Below are 18,947 nucleotides of genomic sequence, written 5' to 3'. Positions count from 1 at the left end.
ATTTAAGCCGAACACTGAAAGAAGTTATCAGTTCCAAATGTCACTGAAGTAGACAGTGGATCCAAATTTCAATTTCGTGTTGCACAGAGAACAGCGTGGCGAATCAGGAGGGGAGCCACCAACCCGGGGTCCTATCTGCTCAGAGCGCGGGCTCTGGGGCCAGGCAGCCTTTGGATTCCGGCTCTGCCACTTCCTGGCTGGGTAACTCTGGGCGAGACAGCCTCCCCGTGCCTCAAGTTTCATCTGGAAAACTGAACCTCGCTGCATTAGTTCCCACGTACAAAGTACTCAGAACAGCGACAGGCACACCGTGAGAGCCCAGGAATGATTGTGATCACGGTCGTTAATCCAGGTTCCCGGCAGAGAATGCAACCAGAAGGGATGCTCAGACGCTAGACGGGCAGCGGACGAACTGGCCAGCCAGGGCCGTGAAGAACAACACGGCGTGAAAACTTCCTAGCGTGGGTGCAGCTGCGTGGCGCCAGCACCACCTTCAACTAAGCAGCAGTGCTGGAGGGCGTCCCGAACAGGAGCAGGTGTGGGGAAGCTGGAAGGGGGAAGCTCAGAGAGAGAAAGATGAGCACACAGGGGGAAAAGGGCCAGAGGCAGGAGAAAGAAGGGGAAAAACAGTGGCAATAAGGAGTCAGAGGGGGTGAGGATGCTGCCCCCCCCCCCCGACAGGTGCTGCTGGGACTGGACACTCGGCAGTGGGCTCCACCTGCGCTGCACCCTGGAAACACCTGGGATGTTTTAGTGAATGCTGATTACTGACGCCTGCTCACCCCACCCCACCCCGAGAGTCTGATTTGACTGGTCTGGGTTGAGGCCCTGGCATTGGCATCCAGCAGGCTTCTCAGCTGATATTACGTGGGGTCCTGTGCACCTGGCAGTCGTTCTCAACATGTGGTCCCTGGACGGGCGTTGCCAGCATCATTTGAGAACTCAGACCATTATTCAAGTTTAAAAAAAAAGTCTACTCACTTTTTAACACTCGACACTTAAAAATGTATCACTCAAAACGGATCACTATGGTAAATGGAAAACTGAGACTGTCTGCCATAAATAGAAAGTAACCTTAAAAAAAAATACAATGAAAACCCAACTGTGTTCCTTATTTCCAGCTGATACAGTTGCCTGAGACCCACTGTTAGTCACAAAGGGAGAAATTAAGACGCCTTCGAGCGTTAACAATATTCCAGCCCCAGATAAGTCTTTTTCTAGATCGAAAGAACATTGAAACAGGAATAACTTTCTCACCATGTAACTTAATTCTGTCTGTCAGTTCAGTACCTTCAGAAATCATCTCAAGTACGACCGAAAGTCCTAGCCCATCAGTGGCCTACCCCACACAGGGGAAGTATGGGGGGGGGGGCAGTAAGGGTGTGGGGCGTTTCAGTCTACGAGTACCAGCACTTCCCAGGACAGACCCAGCACAGGTCCCATGGCTCATCTCTCATCTTCTACAAGAACCGAACAGCTTTGACCCAGAGAATTAAGATAGAAAACCCGAGTTCTGCAGGTAGAAGGGCCACTTTCCCATGCTCACTCACTAGCTGTGGCCTTCATCATGCTGCCCAGGGTCCGCAGAGAGGGGTCCAGAGCCCCGGAGGGAAGGCAGGCAGGCTTGAGCCCCAGAGGGAAGGCAGGCAGGCCGGGGGCCCCGGGCCCAGAGGGAAGGCAGGCAGGCCCGAGCCCCAGAGGGAAGGCAGGCAAGCCCGGGGCCCCGGGCCCAGAGGGAAGGCAGGCAGGCCCGAGCCCCAGAGGGAAGGCAGACCCGGGCCCCGGGCAGGCTGGCCTGGGCCCCGAGGGGAGGCACACAGGCCCGGCCCCTTCCCCTGACGTTAGCAGTTCTGCAGCCTCTCGAGGACACCTCTGCTGAGGGAATAACCTGGGCCGTGCACTTCGCTGTTTCAGAATGACAGCCGGTTCTGTGATTCCAGAACTTTAGTAGAGATACAGAACATGAATTATCTTACCACCTTTTGCCTCGAGGGGCCTGTTTTGAAATGACTGGCTGTCAAGCCCAGCACTGAGAAACATCAGCCTGGGTTGAAAGGTTATTTAACTTCCTGATAATGTAAGATACATTCCTGGACAAAATCCATTCAAATACGATGATGAAGACAGACAGACCGCCGAGGGGCCACACAGGTCACTGGCAGAGGTGGCGAGGCCTGCCTGGAACACGTCTGGTAAGTGTCTAGGTCCCGGGCTGTCCCATGAGCTCGGGGGACCTACCTGAAAGGTGCCCTGTGGTGAAGCCCAGGAACGAAGCCAGGGAGTTCTGCCAAGGGCCTGCTCGCTGGGGGAAAAGTGGAGCTGAGGACGCGGGCGGGCAGGAGGAAGCGGCCGCCATGCTTTCTCGGGGCGAAGCAAGCTAGACCCGCCAAGACCGGCAGTCGAGTGACTGTCTAATGTGCACCCGAGGACACCGAGTGACAGGCAGGCTCACTGCCCTGGGACAGAGGCTGCCGATGGTGGCTGACTTCTCAGGGGCAGCATGCGGTGGAGGCTAGAAGCCGGGTTCAAGTCCCTGCTCTACCCTGATGAGCTGTACGCCGTCGGACAAATACCCCCCATCGCAGACGTGTGTCTGTAAACAGGAAGCACAGCGGTGCCCACGGGGCTGTCGTGAAGACTTCCATGAGTTAATACCCGTGAAGCATCCAGAGGAGGACCTGGAGCAGGCGCCGTGTGCTAGAAGCATCTGCTACGATTACCAGCAGCATGTCTGTGCAAGTTTGCTGTCCTGAGCATCACCGTGATCGCCAGCACTGTCTCGTCCTCCTGTCCGGTCCTTTCCCGTGTGGTCCAGGAGGCAGGGCTGTTGCCTCAGGGTACCCCTGTACCTAGCAGATCAAGGACACTTCACGCAGGACTGACTTTCCAGGCCTCAGGGTGAGGCTGGCGTTCAGAGGCAGCTCTCAGTCCTTCCAAAACAGCCTGGGCTCAGAAAGGAGAAGAAATCACTGCAATCCTTGATCCATGCAGAATGGCCCAGATGGTCTCATGATCCAGAGAATATACGCAGCATAAGTAGTGAAGTGTAGCCCTGACCAGTTGGGCTCAGCGGTTAGAGGGTCAGCCCTGGCACCAGAGTCACAGGTTCAATTCTGGTCAAGGGCACGTACCTCGGCTGTGGTTCGTCCCCCACCCTGGTCAGGGTCATGCAGGAGGCAACTAGTCAATGTGTCCCTCTCTCTCATCAATGTTTCCCTCCGTCTCCCTCTTCCTCCCCCTCCCTCCCACTCTATCTGAAAATAAATAGAAAAATATCCTCGGGTGAGGACTAAAAATAATAATAACAACAACAACAATAATGAAGTGTAATACTAAAAATACACCTGTGAGCTTACCACCTAACATAAAAGCTAGATCAGGGCCAGCACCCATGAACCCACCTTGTGTTCACCCCCACTCCACTTCCCTGCCTCCTGCACCTCACTCTGAGATGGCCTTAGGGCACAGGGCACTCTGGCTGGGCACAGGGCACTGGCGGCGCTGAAGGGTTCATCCCTAAACTAAACTTGGTGGAGGACATGGCTGGATCCCCTTTGCCTGCAGATGACACTGTTCCGCACTGACCCACAGTGAACCCTACATGGGCACGCTGTTCGGTGATGCAGAAAAGTCAAGTGCCTCCGAATTCAAGGACAGCGTGGCCCTGCAAATACTCTGTTTTGCTTTAGAAAATAATTCTCTAATTGGTGTGCCTTTTTTCCTGCCTCTAAGCGCATCTTTGTTCATGGTTTCTGCTGAAAGCCAACTCCAAGGACAAAGGGTCAAACGGGGGCTTGCTGCAAAAGTCAGATGTTCAGTGTGTGCTGACCCGGGGACCCCTTCCCACCCTCGCCCTTGCTCAATAGCAAAAGCAGAGTAAACAAGGTCCGGTAATGGCACCCCACCTCATGCGAAAGCAAAAACGATGTTTCCTGATGCTACAGAGAAAAGCACACGACTCCTCTGTTTGAAGGTAGCAACAGGAAAAGGAATGTGAATACCAACGCGCTGGGGGTCCGCCGGCGCAGACCGGAGCAGGACCCGAGTGTGTCCAACGGACCTGGTATCATTTAACACCAGGAAACAAGAGTGATGGAGGCCGCCCAGCTCCATGACCCACGTCCTCGAGCGAAGCCAGAGAATTAATTTTGATAATGTTTAGACAGTCACAACACCGTCTTTCCAAAAACCTTAGGCAGATGTTAATTGCTTACAAAAATAGTCACATTTGAATAGACCTTTAATGCCAGAGAAACTTGATGGGTTATTTCCAGGAGGTGAGCCTTTAGGGAGAAGGCAGAGATGGGCGTGTGCATGTGATCTCTCACCTCTGCGCTGAGACAGGCTGCCTGGACCCACGTGGCAGTGGGTTGCAGCCAGGTGCCTCCAGGAAGCGCATGAACGTGATGGCGAGGGTGGGGGCGGGAGGGGTGATGGGGATGGAATTCCTGGAGGGATTACTACAGGCAGGTGCTGTTTAAAGTTCTTGACAACACGAAAGAGGTGCTTGTGCCGAGCCCATTGGCAGATGGGGACCTTGAAGCAGAGACAGGAGTTAGAACCTGCTCCCTAAACAAAGCTAACAGGCAGCCAAACTAGTTAGCATGTGATTGTGTAAGACCCAACCTTCGCTTGTTTTAGGATAAAAAAATGACTGAAGTCTCGTTCTAGGTAGTCAAGTTGGCCTCAGCTAGGAGGGGGTGGGGGAAGTTTGCACAGGAGAACAGGAGGAAGGGGAGAGTGTCCACCCTTCCGCTGGAGGGGGGAAACCCAGGACACGGAGGGTTTGGTGAGCAGCGGGGGTGAACTGTGCCTTGGGGCGGGTGGGAAGGGAGGTGAAGTTTATAAAACCACATCTCTGCATTGGTGCTGCAAACATAGTTAGCTTAGGGGGCTGTAGCGCCTGATTTAAAGATGTCAGTGTAGATTTTTGGGGTGCTAATTCTAAAAGCATTTAGCACATTGGGGTGTTTCGGTCACTAAGTGGCTCTACAGCTGGGCCTCTGGAACATGCTGACATCTGCCTAGGAAACAGTGAGCTAGCCCAGCTGGTGTGGCTCCGTTGGTTGAGCATCATCCCATGTGCCAGGAGGTTGCAGGTTCGATCCCAGTCAGGGCACATGCCCGGGTTTGGGGCTCTATCCCCACTAGGGGGCATGCAGGAGGCAGCTCATTGATGTTTCTCTTTCATTGATGTTTCTTTCACATCGATGTTTCTCTCTCTCTCCCTCTCTTTCTCTGAAATCAATAAAAACATATTTCAAGAAAGAAAGAAACGATGGGTTAGTGCCCAACTCAAGTAAAATTACAATGTCACCGAGACACGGGGCCCAAGAGCATCCAGTGGCCGTACCACCAGAGAGGCTGTCCCCAGGGAAGGCTCTGCCAGTCCACCCTCACGGTGCTCCGCACTCACGTGCTCCGGCGCCCGCTCACCTCTCCTCTCTTTGTGGGGACGCTAATTCTAGGGCACCGAGTGGTCTGAGGACACCCTGACCGGGGAGAGGAGCCTCTCCTTCCTGGGAAGGACTCCGCTTCCTCTGGCTCCTCCTGCTTCGACCTGAGCCTCTGACCTTGTCCGAAAGCTTGGGGCCAGTCCTGGCTTCTGAGCGGAACTGGAACCCACCCTTGTCCTCGGTTGCCCTCTCCTGTCTAGCAGAACCTCGTGAGGCCGACGACTCGGGCACACTTACGCTTCTTTCCCCATCAGGCTGCAGGAGGCTTTCTTGGGGCTGCAGCCCGTGCTCCTGGACAAACCGGGTCTGCAGCCTCCTCCTGGGACATCCGATCTGGCCGAGACCTGCTGCTGTGTGCCAACCCCACCTCCTCTGGCAGCCGCAGCAAGGCTGCACCCAGGGACCCAGGGCAAACAGGGAGGGTGACAATGCATCAATGGGGCCATTCTTTAATTCTGCAACAGCTGTGCTGGAAGTGGGAATTTAAAGGAGCGTGTACCCAGCAGCAGGGGGATGCAGAAGAGCTGACCTGTTAGAGGACAGCGGGCAGGGAACCTGGCTGGGCCTTAGAGCCCGGGCTTGTCCCACGGAGAAGGCCACCCCCTCGCCGCTTCAGCAGCATTTCACGTGGCCCAGGGGCTGGATCAGACAGAAAAAGGGTAAAAGAACCTTTACCGCCCCCTCCCCAAGGTCTGAATCACGTGGAAACGCAGCCACGCCACAAAGTTCTCGTGTTTCCTCTGGGTTACACTTTCCCGGTTCCGCTCGTAGGAAGAACGCCCTGTTCTCCGGGTCTGTTTTCACCTGGCTGAGCCTCTGCTGCTGCTGCTGCTGCAGGGAGAAGCCGGGCCGGGAAGCTGCTGTTCCCTCACGCTGTGCCGGGAGCCAGGAGCCAGGAGCCGGGAGCCGGGAGCCAGCCCCCCAGTGCGGGCTGGAACTAGGCTGACAGATTGCTTCCGGAACAGGAGTTACCGAACGCCCTTCACGAGAAACTTCGGGGGCGGTCAAGCTGTCTAGCAATAGGCAAAGCTCTGGGATGAGGATGTCTCAGCAGGAGCCTCTCAAACCACCAGAGACACAGACCCTGGCAAAGGTGGGCACGTCCCAGGTGATGGCCGGCAGGCTGGGACCCTGCGAAGGGCCAGAACCCGCAAGGCCACCGCCATCAGGCTGGCGCAGGTCACCGCAGAGGAGGGTGGCACTAGGCAGGTTCCAGCTGGCCCAAGGGAGCGGCACGACAGGTGCAGCTCCCAAGTCACAATTCTGATGCACACGGACTTTAACTCTGGGCGACAGGTCCACCCTCACACCCTTGCGACCAGATTCTTTATTCTCTATAAGCCATCAACCCCTTTAGCACAACATTACTGTGCTTAGGACACTCTGAGGCATTCAGGGGCTCTGGGCTGAGGACCTTCGCTGTACGCCGTAGGAGCCTGGCTCTCCAAGGACTGAGGACACCCTCTCAGAACCCGTGCACAGAGGGACAGGCAGCATCCCTCTAGGTGACGCCGACTTTGGCTGGGGATGGGAAGAGGTCTGGGAGCTGGGAGATGTCCTGGCAATGGGGAGGAGAACTCACTGGGAACTGCCCACGGGAGGGAGGTGGAAGGAAGGAAGGCTGTCCGTCCCTGGCAGTGGGCACATTCTCCATGAGCACGAACAAGGGTATGTCAGTGGGCGTCCCCTCATGGTCCAGCTCAGTCTGGTAAAATTAACAACTGAAGTGTTGCTCGGCTAGGGGACAGCTGATCAAGAACTCACCAGGCTGACTAGGGAAACTGTCTAGCTGGGAGAAACCAGAAGTCACCTTCTCCTCTCGCAAACACGAGAACCGAGAGGGTTTCAATCGCAGCTTGAGTGGCTCAGTATTTCTGAGGCCCCCAAAGAGAGACAAGAGGCCTTTTAGCCTGTGGTCTTATTTTCCTTAACATTTCTACCTGCATTTCAGGGATGCTCCGTCCTCGGTCCACACTCGCCCAGGAGTGGGGGCACGACTCAGGAGCTGGCATCGGCTCGGACTGGTTGACTGGTAAGTATGTTAAATATGTAACGACACCCAACCTATCACACTCACTATTTCTATAACCCCAAAGACCTGTTCTGCACCAATGAGGCCAGTGCCTCTGCTAGGAATCGTTGAACCTACACTGCCCGGCGCAGCACCTTGGTACGCACTCAGTAACTCCTGCTAAATACAGGAATCTCCAGGCCGCCCCCGTCCTGCGATTCTGGGTTCATGCTGCCCGTCCCTGGGCCCCTGGAGCACACCTGTGCATCAGGCTCAGTGCCACTGGCCCTTACTCGGGCGCACGACCCATCTTTTTTTTTTTATCCTCACCCGAGGACATTTTTCCATTTTTTGTACAGATAGAGTGGGAGGGAGAGAGAGGAAGAGATAGAGAGAGAGAAACATCGATGTGAAAGGGACACATCGAGTGGCTGCCACCGCACGACCAACCAGGGCCGGGGACAAACTGTAACCGAAGTACATGCCCTTAGCGGGAACCGAACCCGGGTCTCTCCGGACCGCAGGCCGACGCTCTAACCGCTGAGCCAAACCGGCCAGGGCGCACAACCCATCTTCTCTGACTTTCCATCCACTGCCCGCCCAGCCCACTGGAGTTCATCTCTACAGACTGAGAGATCCCACACCTGGGTGTGCCCCCCCCCCAGGGTCAGCACCAGGTAAGGCAGAACCCCCAGTGCCCAGTGGATTCCTGTTTGGCTGAAAAGCCAAAGCTGAGGGAAAGGCTTGCAAACGTTTCATCTGTTGGATGCAGTACATCAAGTGTCCATTTGGAGGGACTCTCGGACAAGGGAAAACCTCACAGGCCTGCGGGTGGAGAATCCAGAGAAAGGCCAAGTCACGCACGCTTTCGACAACGTTTACTACTTTGAGGAAATGACCACCGAGCTCGCGCAGACTCAAGGACGGATGACACGGCACTAGCTTTCAGGAAAAACACACCGGAAAGGGCAGTTTACTCCTGGAGAAAAAAAATCACCAGGTAGAAATTCTCACGATTTCAAGAAAACGCAAAGATGTCATCAACAACGATGAACCGTTTCTGACTGTGATTCTGTGAACACACTGAGGTTCTGGTGCCGGTCGGCTTGGTCCACCTGTTCTAACCGCTGTGTCACTCAGCTGACGCCATCCGTGTCGATGAAATCCACAGGGTTTGGATCTGACCTCTTCCATGTCAATAATATGGCCCATACATCTGTAATGTTTGTTCCTTTATCGCAATCCCAGACTGAGGCAGGAAGGAGGAGAGGAACCAAAAATACACCTGCTCATCCCCATACAAAAACCTGGGCTCAGGGACACAGTCATCTCACACGCTGGACACATCTGCGGGATGTTCTGTTTCACGGTGAGACTCACTGCCTGGAGCTAAGAGTGTAACTTCTGTCCCGGTGAACTCCGTGGCCGTTCACATACCCCAAAACGTAAGTCAGCAACTCTCCAACCCAAGCCCCGTGGGAGTAAACTCAGGAAAGAGAGCTTGGAGGTGAGAAGGACAGTCCGTGGACCTCGGGAAAAGACCTCGAAGTAACGAACTTCGGATTTAACGTGAAGCATTTCCAGCCTGCAAGTCACATGTGAAAATGAAAGCAAGCCTTGTTCATTTTTTTTTTAATTCTCACCCAAGGACATTTTGTTTTTCAGATAGAGCGGGAGGGAGGGAGAAAGAGAGAAACATCAATGTAAAGGGGACACATCGAGTGGCTGCCATTCGCACGACCCAACCAGGGCTGGGGACAAACTGCAACCGAGGTACGTGCCCTTAGCGGGAACCGAACCCGGGTCTCTCTGGACCGCAGGCCAACGCTCTAACCACTGAGAAAACTGGCCAGGGCCACCCTATTCATTTTGAAATGCTTTTAACCAAGATTTGCTGATCATTAAATTAACAGGTCATACTTTTTGTTACTAATTCACTGTTATTTTAAACACATTTTAGTGAAGGGGCCATATGTTGGGGGGAAAAAACCACTGTAGTAATTCTGCTGGCGTAAATAAATATTGTGTATCTACAACTATCGTCTACATATTTAAATCCAAGAGGCACCGCTGGTAAACAATGTTGGCGAATGGTTAGCCCGTGACCACACGGCCTCTGGAGCGGTGACTGGTTCTGTCGTCACGTGGCGTGACTTTCTGCAGCGGTTTGAATGCGCGAGGGCGGTGTTCCCATGGGCTAAGCCCCGCCCCACCGTGTGCATTTGTTTCCTCGCAGGACTGGTGAACACGGGCATCTACTAGACCTATTCGGTGTAACTTTAAAATTACTGTAATCCACCTAGAAAACTTTCCTGTGAAATCAAACTTTTCATGTATACTTAATTTGAATTACACAAATGCACCCATAGGAGTAAAAACAGGTAAACTAACGAATTGGTCAATTTTTTCACATATGCATCCAGAAAACCTTTATTATATAACGGACTTCTGGCTTTAACGCTGGCAGCTGGTGAACTCCCTCAGAACTCACCGGCCCTCACACTGACATGCAGTATCCCGACCCAGTATCACTGTGTCTCTGTGATCCGGCCCAGGAGGTATCATTTCCCAGTGCCTGGTCGTCACACACACACTGAGCCAACGGCATCCTTTCAGAGTCCCACCCACACCGAGGTTTTCACCTTCACACCTGTCCACTGTACTTTATGACCCTCAGGACATACTGCGCCGTGACCAGCCCGTTCCCCTGGCCGACCCTTTGGTTGTTCCTTTGGAAATTACACTGTGCGTGTGGAATGATACGTCCGAGACCCTCTGCAGTGAAGGGGGATCTCCTGGGGTTTTTGGCTGGTGAAGACCGTTTCTTGGAGCCTGGGGGAGGCACCGAGAATCCTCCTGCTGCCCTGGCTGGTTTGGTTCAGTGGTTGGAGCGTCGGCCTGCGGAGCAGAGTGTCGGGTTCGGTTCCCGCTAGGGGCATGCACCAAAGAATAAAAATAAAAAAAGAGACTCCTCCTGCTTTCTTTCAGGAGCTCAGGGCTTTGCTGTTTCATGGACCAAGTATGGCCAGACCACTGCTAATTTTTTTTCCCCTTAACGCTGACCCATGTAGGCTCAGAGAAAGTTCTCTAAGACGGCAGAAAGTGGGCTGTCCATCTCGAGTGTGGGTTTCTGTGTTTTCCGAGGGACAGAGGGAGCCGGCATTTCAGGGTTAACAGCTGGTTTACCTAATTCAATGTAGAATTCTGAAGCAGCTCCTGGAATCCCCGTTTCTAGAAAGCCCGGTTAACCGGGGGATCCATTGCTGCCGGCGGTCATTTCTCGTGGCCCTCACACCACCTGTGCGCTCTCACCGTTATCCTGCCACGGGGTGGGTAGCTTTTCAACGGGCTGCCACGGTGGGTCTGTCCTTCAGAGGTCAAGCCTGTCTGTTTAACTCAACTCTACGTCATCTTACTGGTCATTTCCCCTCCAGCTATGATGTCACCGAACTTCCAGACCCTCCAGACAGGGCTGGAAGGACAGCAGAGGCCGGGGGGCCCGGGGCGCGGAGCGTGGCTCTCCAGCCTGCTCTGCCCTCCACTCGCTTTCTCGGGCAACCTCTGGTGAACCACGGAATCTGTCTAGAAAGCAGCGAGCTGTCTGGACTAGGAAACTCTGAGAGTCCTTCCACTCGAACACAAGCTGACTGCGAACTGATAACCTACGTTTATGTCCTCATTCTCACGAACATGTCGCCTACGTCCAAGGCTGTATGTTCCTGGTCCGCCTCCTAGGGAGTTAAAGGTCCTTTATGTTGTCCTCCATGCTGGAAATAATTCCTCAAGTTGCCAGACGGCAGGGGGGTCCTAGGATGCCCTGGCATCCTCCGATCTCCCAGCAACGGAGCACCCCCAAAAGAAAGAACTACAACCATACAAGGACAGAGTCTGCTAAATGGAGAAAGGGACGGGCAGGGGGAAGTGTCATTATTCAGCTCTCTCCTGACACCATTTGTATTTCTGGCTGCATAATTACTATTCTCCCCTCCCCCACCCAGAGGATCGAACGTTTCCTTTCTCAGAGGAACAAGATGACACCAGAGATGAATCCACAGTGAGAACTAGAACTTGGTCTGGCCGGCTTGTCTCCATGGTCACTGGCTTTATATCAAGAGGGGCTGAGCTTGAGTAGCCAGGGCGGGATTGGAAGGTACCTGCCACCCCTCCCTCATCCGCCCCCCTCGGTCTGACTGCTTCCCCTTCATCTGTGCTTAAAATAGGCTGAGCCAAACTGAACACAGTCGGGGAGATTAAATTAAATTTAATCAGACCTGGCTCTGAGGCCACTGCTAATAAAATCATAACCGCTCACATCAGTGTGGCAGACAGAGACAAAAATGTTTATTGGTTTTTTTGTTTTTTTTTTCCTAGATTGCTTCTTTCTTTTCCCCTGAAGTGGCTGAGTCCTCAGGAGACAGAGCCCAAGGAAACTTAACCTCTATGCAAGGGGTTAAGTGTGGGAACCTGGAGGCCGATCACCCCAGAAATGGCTCTGCCAGCTTGCCTGAGGGGGCCCCCTCTCCTGGTGGCCTTCCCTGGGCCTCCCTGCCAGGAACATCCCGGCTGAGCATCGCCCATGACACCCGGTTAGCCGGTGACAGTCCACATGCTCCATCAGTCGGCAGGAGGGGGATCCGCTGTCCCTCCCAGGGCTGTTCCCACCCCCTGCAGGACCAATGACCCTCTCACAGCTTCTTGGTCACCAAAAAGGGGCTGAGAGCTGAATCTCTGAGGGGCACCCTATCTGTGGCTACTGGGGGTTCCTGTGAATGAGAGACTATGAGTGTTTGTCTTCGGAACATACAGTCCTGGCGGAGACAGAGAAAATTATAACAGGCCATTTTCCAGCCTTTCTGTGTGTGATACCACTGCAGTCTTTAGTCTGGGAATACAAAGCTCAAGATAAATGTTAATTAAACTTATGATGTTGAGGCTAAGAGATTTTTACCTGGCAAAGCCTTAATCACCTCAACCACAGTCAAAAAGAAAAGAACAAAGACAACCTGAGCCTTCTCATGGCCCTCGGGTTGTCTGGGCCCTCGTGTCAACGCCCCCAGCCAGCACAAGGTGACCGCGTGCCGCCGACCTCGCGCAGGGCTCTTAGAGATGAACTCTGGAAAGACGCACGGGGGACAGAGGATCTTGGAAGTGAAACTTCCAATGCAGGGAAGTAACCAAGGTGCGTGCACACCGCCAGGCCACGGTGCTCAGGCATCACCGTATCAGTGAAAGCGTCAAGTGGGAGTCAGATGACACGGGAGGCCGGCCAGGACTGTAGAACCCGCAAGTCCAAGCTGATCCACAGGGTGCAGATTCTAGTCCCCGGGAGGCCGTAGGAGGTGGGTCTTTGAGATCCAAGTGCCGTTCTCGGCATAATCACCCCCGTCTACAAACCATGCAGGAGACACACCCCTTTCCGGACGGTGGGGGTGACTCAGGTAAAGTGGGCCTGGCTTTCCTTCCCCCGCTGCATGAAAGCCAAGGCAGCATCCAGGGGCTCTGTGAGCACGTGGCCAACTAGCTCATTCTCGCAGCCGGAATTCCTCACGCAAGCCGAGCTCCAGGGGCGAGAGGCACAGGACGGCCAGGGCCAAGGAAGCAGACAGCCTGCACCCAACGCTGCCCGGGGCGAGCGCCCTTCCAGGCCAAAGGGCTGCAAGCGCAGGCCGCGGGCTTTGTCCAGCTCGTGGGCCCTAATCGCCCGCCGCCACCCCTCCCGGTCTCTTGCTGTGCATTCTCACTGAGCCCCATTCAGAGGCCGTGCCTGCTGGGGGCTCTGAGCGCTGGGCCTCTGCAGCAACACCCCTCCCAGGAAAACCGAGCGTCCTGTTCCACAGCTGCCAGCACGGGGTAATGAGCCGGCCGGTGGCTGGACTGGACGCATGTCGCTGAATCAAAATTGTTTCTTTATCCTTGGCTGTTTTTGGAAACTGGCCAGGCTGGGAATAGGTTCATTTGTTCAAAAGGGACTCATGAGTCATAGCCAACTGGTGCACAGAAGCTCAGACCCTGCTCCTTAGTCGTTTCATGGGGGTGTGACCTGGCTGGAGGCCGGGGCGCCGCAGCAGGCAGGAGACTGGCCCCAGTCCTACCCCCAAAGCACCTTTCTGCACGCGCCTGGCGAGCGGCATCTGCACTACCTATTGTTTGTCCGCCTAGCACCATCCCGTTCCTGCACGTGTCCTTGCCCCACCTTTATCTGTCCTCACATACGACCCTGCCCTTCGGCCACAGCTGACTAGTCCAGAGGTGGCACGTGTCCCAAAGGAGGCCGATGACTCCTCCCCTGGGGCTCTGGGTTCGGTCCTGACCCAGCAGGAGAAGCCGTAGGAGACAAGGCCGGACAGCCTCCCATGGCCACGTTTCTGCAGCAGGGGGGACACCTAACTCGCTCTGAAAGAGCGAATGACAGCAGAGGGGCGGCGGCGAGATGCAGAAAGCTGGTCCCTGCTTCCACTATGTCTGTGGTCCCACAGCATCCACCCTTCAGTTCCACAGGCCACTCCGATTCCTTTCGCTAGCTCTCCGTCCTAAGAGTGCGCTGGGGTGTGGCTTTGTCCCTTACATCCCCAAACACCTTCGCTAGCCTTCCTGCTCTACCCCTTGGTTCTGACACGTGTCAGATGCGGGGGTCGGGTCATAGCAATGTTTTCAAACTCTGGTCTACAGAGGAGGACGGTGGGCACCACCTCCTCCCCCTTTAATGGGAATGTCACTCCAAATAAGATGTCGCTGGAAGGCACTGGCTGTTCAGACTTGCTGGAACACCTCGAGGCCGCTGCTGCTCAGCCTCACCCCTGCAGGGTGCCCAGAGCTTCCGCGGGTCTGCGTGGCCCTGCTGCTCAGCCTCACCCCTGCAGGGTGCCCAGAGCCTCCGCGGGTCTGCGCGGCCCTGCTGCTCAGCCTCACCCCTGCAGGGTGCCCAGAGCCTCCGAGGGTCCGCGCGGCCCTGCTGCTCAGCCTCACCCCTGCAGGGTGCCCAGAGCCTCTGCGAGTCCGTGCCGCCCTGCTGACTGGCGCCGATTAGCTTGGCCTCTGAAATGACCGTCACAGACATAAAACGCTAGAGCCAGAGGGAACCCTACAGTTCACAGTTCAAGTGGTTTAATCTGCAGACGTGCAAACAGAAGCAGAGAGAAGTTGGGTGATGAGGCTAAGGTCCGTGGCGAGCTGGCATCTCTGAGGCCAACACTCGGAGATTCACACGCACTCCTACAGGCCCTTCGATCCGAAGGTGCTGATTCCAGTGTTCCCAGGCCGTGCCTGGCGGGCAGGTGCAGTGAAGGAGACGCAGATGAAGTCTGGCCGCAGGCTTTCCTGAGCGTGCCTGGAGTCCCACTGTGGTTATCCGCCAGAAATAAGTCAGGACAGACGGCGATCACTGTCAGTCAAGTGACACGTCCCCTTCAGTGAGTATCAATGAGACTCCAGTCACAGAGTGACAACCCTCACACTGAGCATTGCTTAGCCCCAGGTGGGAATCACATCCGGTCTGTGGGGCTCCAAAGCCAATGCCAGTTTCCGCTAAAACCAGGTCACCTCATCATCTGATAAACATAGCCCCCCCCCCCACACACACACGGAGGGTTAGTCATTGAAGCGTGCTGAGGACTTTCCTTCCAGAGTATGTTGGCATCCTGTAGAAGCCCAGAGCTCTGAGGATAACAGAGTCCCTGCTCTCCTGGGGGCAGACGGAGCAGCTCAGGAAGAAGCCAGGGGGCAGGACAGCGCTGTTTACAATGTGTAGCGGGCACACACTTTGCTCCTGGCCCCTGGGCAGATGTTCGCCCTCCAGGTTCCTCTGCGGGGAGCCACCGAGGCAGCCTACGAAACGAGTGGCAATGTAGCCAGAGCAACATGCCCCCATGCCCTGCACCCCCACTCCCAGCGGTGGCTGGCCGTAGGCACAGTGACGTCACAAAGGGGAAGTCGGTATTTTCCAGAACAAGAGCCCCCTGTCCACACCTCCCCGCTGGGTGTTCAGAGGAGCAGGCGTTTCTCTGGATCGCACCCCCTGCCTCCAGCGGGTCTGAGCGGGGACGCGGCTTCCCCTCGTGCCACTTCCCCGGAGCCAGCACCCCCGCCTCGGCACTTCTACAGAAGGTTTGCCTTGCAATGTTCTCGCTTCATTGTTCGGGGGGGAAAGGCCTGCCTTGGTTTTAAAAGAAACCCTGACTGTCTTTAATTAACCACAAACCTTGCATTAATTACCAAATGGGCGGTAAGGTACAACCACTGTTCTTCTCAGTCAAGAACATCCCCGTGGGGAGGCTCTGGTGCGGAGCTCGCCCGGGGGGCCGCTCCCCGCTCAGTTCAACACGGATACTTCGGAGCCACCCAGGAGCGAACTTATCTCGGAGGTTCTCAGGAAATCTGCACTCTTTCCGCGTGGAAATGCCTCGCGGCCGAGACGAACGGCATCAGGTGTGCCTGCACCATTTCGATGCCCGGACCCAGGTCACGGGCGTACACGTTAACTGCAGACTGCTTCGCAAAACACTGGAAAGGCACATGTCTGGGGGATACCCGAGTGGCTAGTGTCGGAGGGAACCATACGTAAGACCGCACCTGCCGCTTCGAGCTCTTTTGAATCAGAGAGCAAACACCTCGGCCTTTATCTGGGGGCGTTTTCCATGGGTGAACCAAATGATTCCCGAACACGGATGCTCCTGTTTTCCAGCCTTTTGCTTGGGGGGCACACGGGGCACCGGTCTGCTCTGTGTTCCCATTTCCATCCCGACCCCTTTCACGTCTCCTCTCCCGTCAAAGAGTTAAAGGAGGGTTTCCACGGAGGTGGTTAAAAAAACATCCTCTGCAAGCATCTATGAGAGTCCTCACTTGGCTAAGGCGTTTATTTTCCAGAAGAAGCTCAAGCTCTTTGCAATAATTTCATGGCAATTAATCTTGTGCTTAAATGATAATCCTATAATTAGAAGCAATTAAAATCCTGCACCAGAATGACCTGCTCAGTCAGTGTCAATGCCCCTATATGCTAAGGGGGCGATCTTAAAGGAGCCCCAGAAATAATTTGTTTCTCCTCTCCCAGGGAGGCAGGCATTCAAAGCCCATCTTAAGCAGGCTGCTGCTGCTTCGTTCGTTTTTGTTTTTTTACTAAACCCTCACCTGAGGATATTTTTCCACTTTATCTTCAGATAGAGTGGTGGTGGTGGTGGTGGTGGTGGTGGTGGTGGTGGTGATATCAAAGTGAGAGAGCGGTTGCCTCTCACACGACCCTGACCAGGGAGGGGGACGAACAGCAACCAAGGTACATGCCCTTGACTGGAATCGAACCCGAGACTCTTTAGTCCTTGGGCTGATGCTCTAACGGCTGGGCCAAACGGGCCAGGACAAGAATGTTTCTTCATGGCAGGAATCACTTAAGTCAAAATAGATGGACAACTGAGGTCCCTGGGAAGAATTTAAATTTCTTTGAAAACCATTGGTTAGAGCATCATCCTGATATGGGAAGGTTGTGGGTTCGATCCTCAGTTAAAGCACACGGGAGAAGCAACCACGGAATGCATAAGTAAGTGGAACGACAAATCGATGTTTCTCTCTCTCTCCTTCTCTCTAAAATCAATAAATAAAAATTATAAAAATCTTAAAAAACAAAAGGAATCCAGGGGCCTGAGAGTCTCTGAAGGAGGGGAACGAGAAGCCATGTCATGCTCAGCTTGGATCCCTGGGTAATTTAAGACAAAGGCAAACTCGGGGTGAAGGAACTGACACGGGCAACTCCTCATCCCTCCCCGTTTTGCTGCCCCCAACGAGCCTGCAGTGACTAAGCTCCAGGGTGGAAATCTATGTTGGAGTCACTGCACAGGAATAACAATCCGTGGGAGGCACGCGGCTGGTTGGTACACATTTGACATTTCGTTCTGCCAAAGCTAGGTCAGGACACTGCCCCACAGCCAGGATGTCTCGAAATGTCTCTTTGAGAAGATGCAACCTCTTCCCTGTCTGTGTTTCTCTAAAGGACCCCAGGAATCATGTGGCTTCATGAATGACCTGAAACAGGGTCATTTAAACTTGATCCAGCTACGATGAGAAGAGTTGCTTGGATTGGGGATAGAGGAGCACAGTGTAAAGCTGAGTAATTATTTTATGTTGAACCTACTGGATACATTCATCATCATCATCATCATCAGCAGCAGCAGCAGCAGCAGCAGCATCGGCTCAACAAACACGTATTAGGCACAAATTCAAGGCACTGGGCGGGGTGCGGGAGACAGACACCACCTCTGACCTCGAAGGGCTAACAGTCTGGGGGAGGGACATCACCACGTCAATGAACACATGAGCGACACTGCATCATATACATCACAAAGAGCACGACGAGAGTGCCCAGTTTTAGGTAAGGCAGAACATGTTCGGAGAGGTTTCATAAAGGTACCCAGAGCAGAATGTGAGAAAGATGTTCCTGAGGGGGCGGGGTGGACGGCGCGAGCAAAGGTGGGCGGTGGGGAGCGGCCTTCCCACTGGGAAACAGCACCTGCTTTTTTTTTAATCCTCACCCGAGGATACTTTTCCATTTATCTTCAAATAGAGTGGGAGGGAGGGAAGGAGGGAGGGAGGAAGGGAGGGAGGGAGGGAGGAAGGGAGGGAGGGAGGGAGGGAGAGAGAGAGAGAAACAGTGACGTGAGAGAGATACCCTGACTGGTTGCCTCCTGCACAACCCTGACCAGGGCCGGGGATTGAACCACAACTGAGGTATGTGCTCTTGACCGGAATCAAACCCACGGCTCTGGTCTGCAGGCTGATGCTCTAACCGCTGAGCAAACCGGCCAGAGCCATCTAGATTTTCTTTACAATTGGATCCCAGAGTGTCAAGGGGTTGAGGGGCCTGGAGGAGAAGGCATGAGGGAGAAGACTGAGGAGCCAGCCAAGGTACTGGCTGCCGAAGGGGTCCCGCAGACGTGTGACCCCGGATACTGAGGCGTGTCCAGTCCAGGAGGAGACAGTGACGCATCCGTCGCCGACCTCCTCGCCTCGCCTGGCAGCACACATGTTCGCACGGACGACGTGCAAGCCCTCCGCCGCACAGGCAAACCGCCCCTTGTTTTCCGCTGAGAGGTGGTTGCTGTTTCTTTTTGCAAAGGATGTGCCCGGATGTGCACGGGGGCCACGACCAGAGATGGGTTCTTCTGAGGCTGACCGTGCGACAGCGAGGACCAGTCTGCGTGGGCAAGGACCAGGGCCAGTGAGGGAGAGCCAGCGGCGGAGGCGAGAAAGGACGCAGTCGGGCCACTCGTCTGTCTGGCCAGGTCACGCAGTCAGAAGGCACCCTGAGGGGGCCCCCGGCCACCCCTGCCCACTGCACTCTTCTCTTGAGCAGGGGCGAGTTCAGCCAGATTCCCTGCTGCGACTTTGTCTCCAGCCATCACCTCAGCCGTGGCACCTGGGAGGCTCGCGGCGGGATAATGACAGACCTTCACTCCCCAGGTGCCAGCGACACTGCAGTAATTGCAGCTGTTGAAGTG

General features: G+C 54.8%; 1 protein-coding gene across 2 annotated transcripts in view; it reads right to left on the bottom strand.

The window, feature by feature from the left end:
• PRKCA (protein kinase C alpha) overlaps positions 1-18,947 on the bottom strand; it is a 347,330-nt gene that overhangs the window by 71,462 nt on the left and 256,921 nt on the right. The window lies entirely within an intron of this gene.

The sequence above is a fragment of the Molossus molossus genome, unplaced genomic scaffold (assembly GCF_014108415.1).
Source record: "Molossus molossus isolate mMolMol1 unplaced genomic scaffold, mMolMol1.p scaffold_m16_p_19, whole genome shotgun sequence".
NCBI classification, from domain to species: domain Eukaryota; kingdom Metazoa; phylum Chordata; class Mammalia; order Chiroptera; family Molossidae; genus Molossus; species Molossus molossus.
Note: the sequence above shows the minus strand (reverse complement) of the source record. Positions and strands in the feature narration are given on the sequence as shown.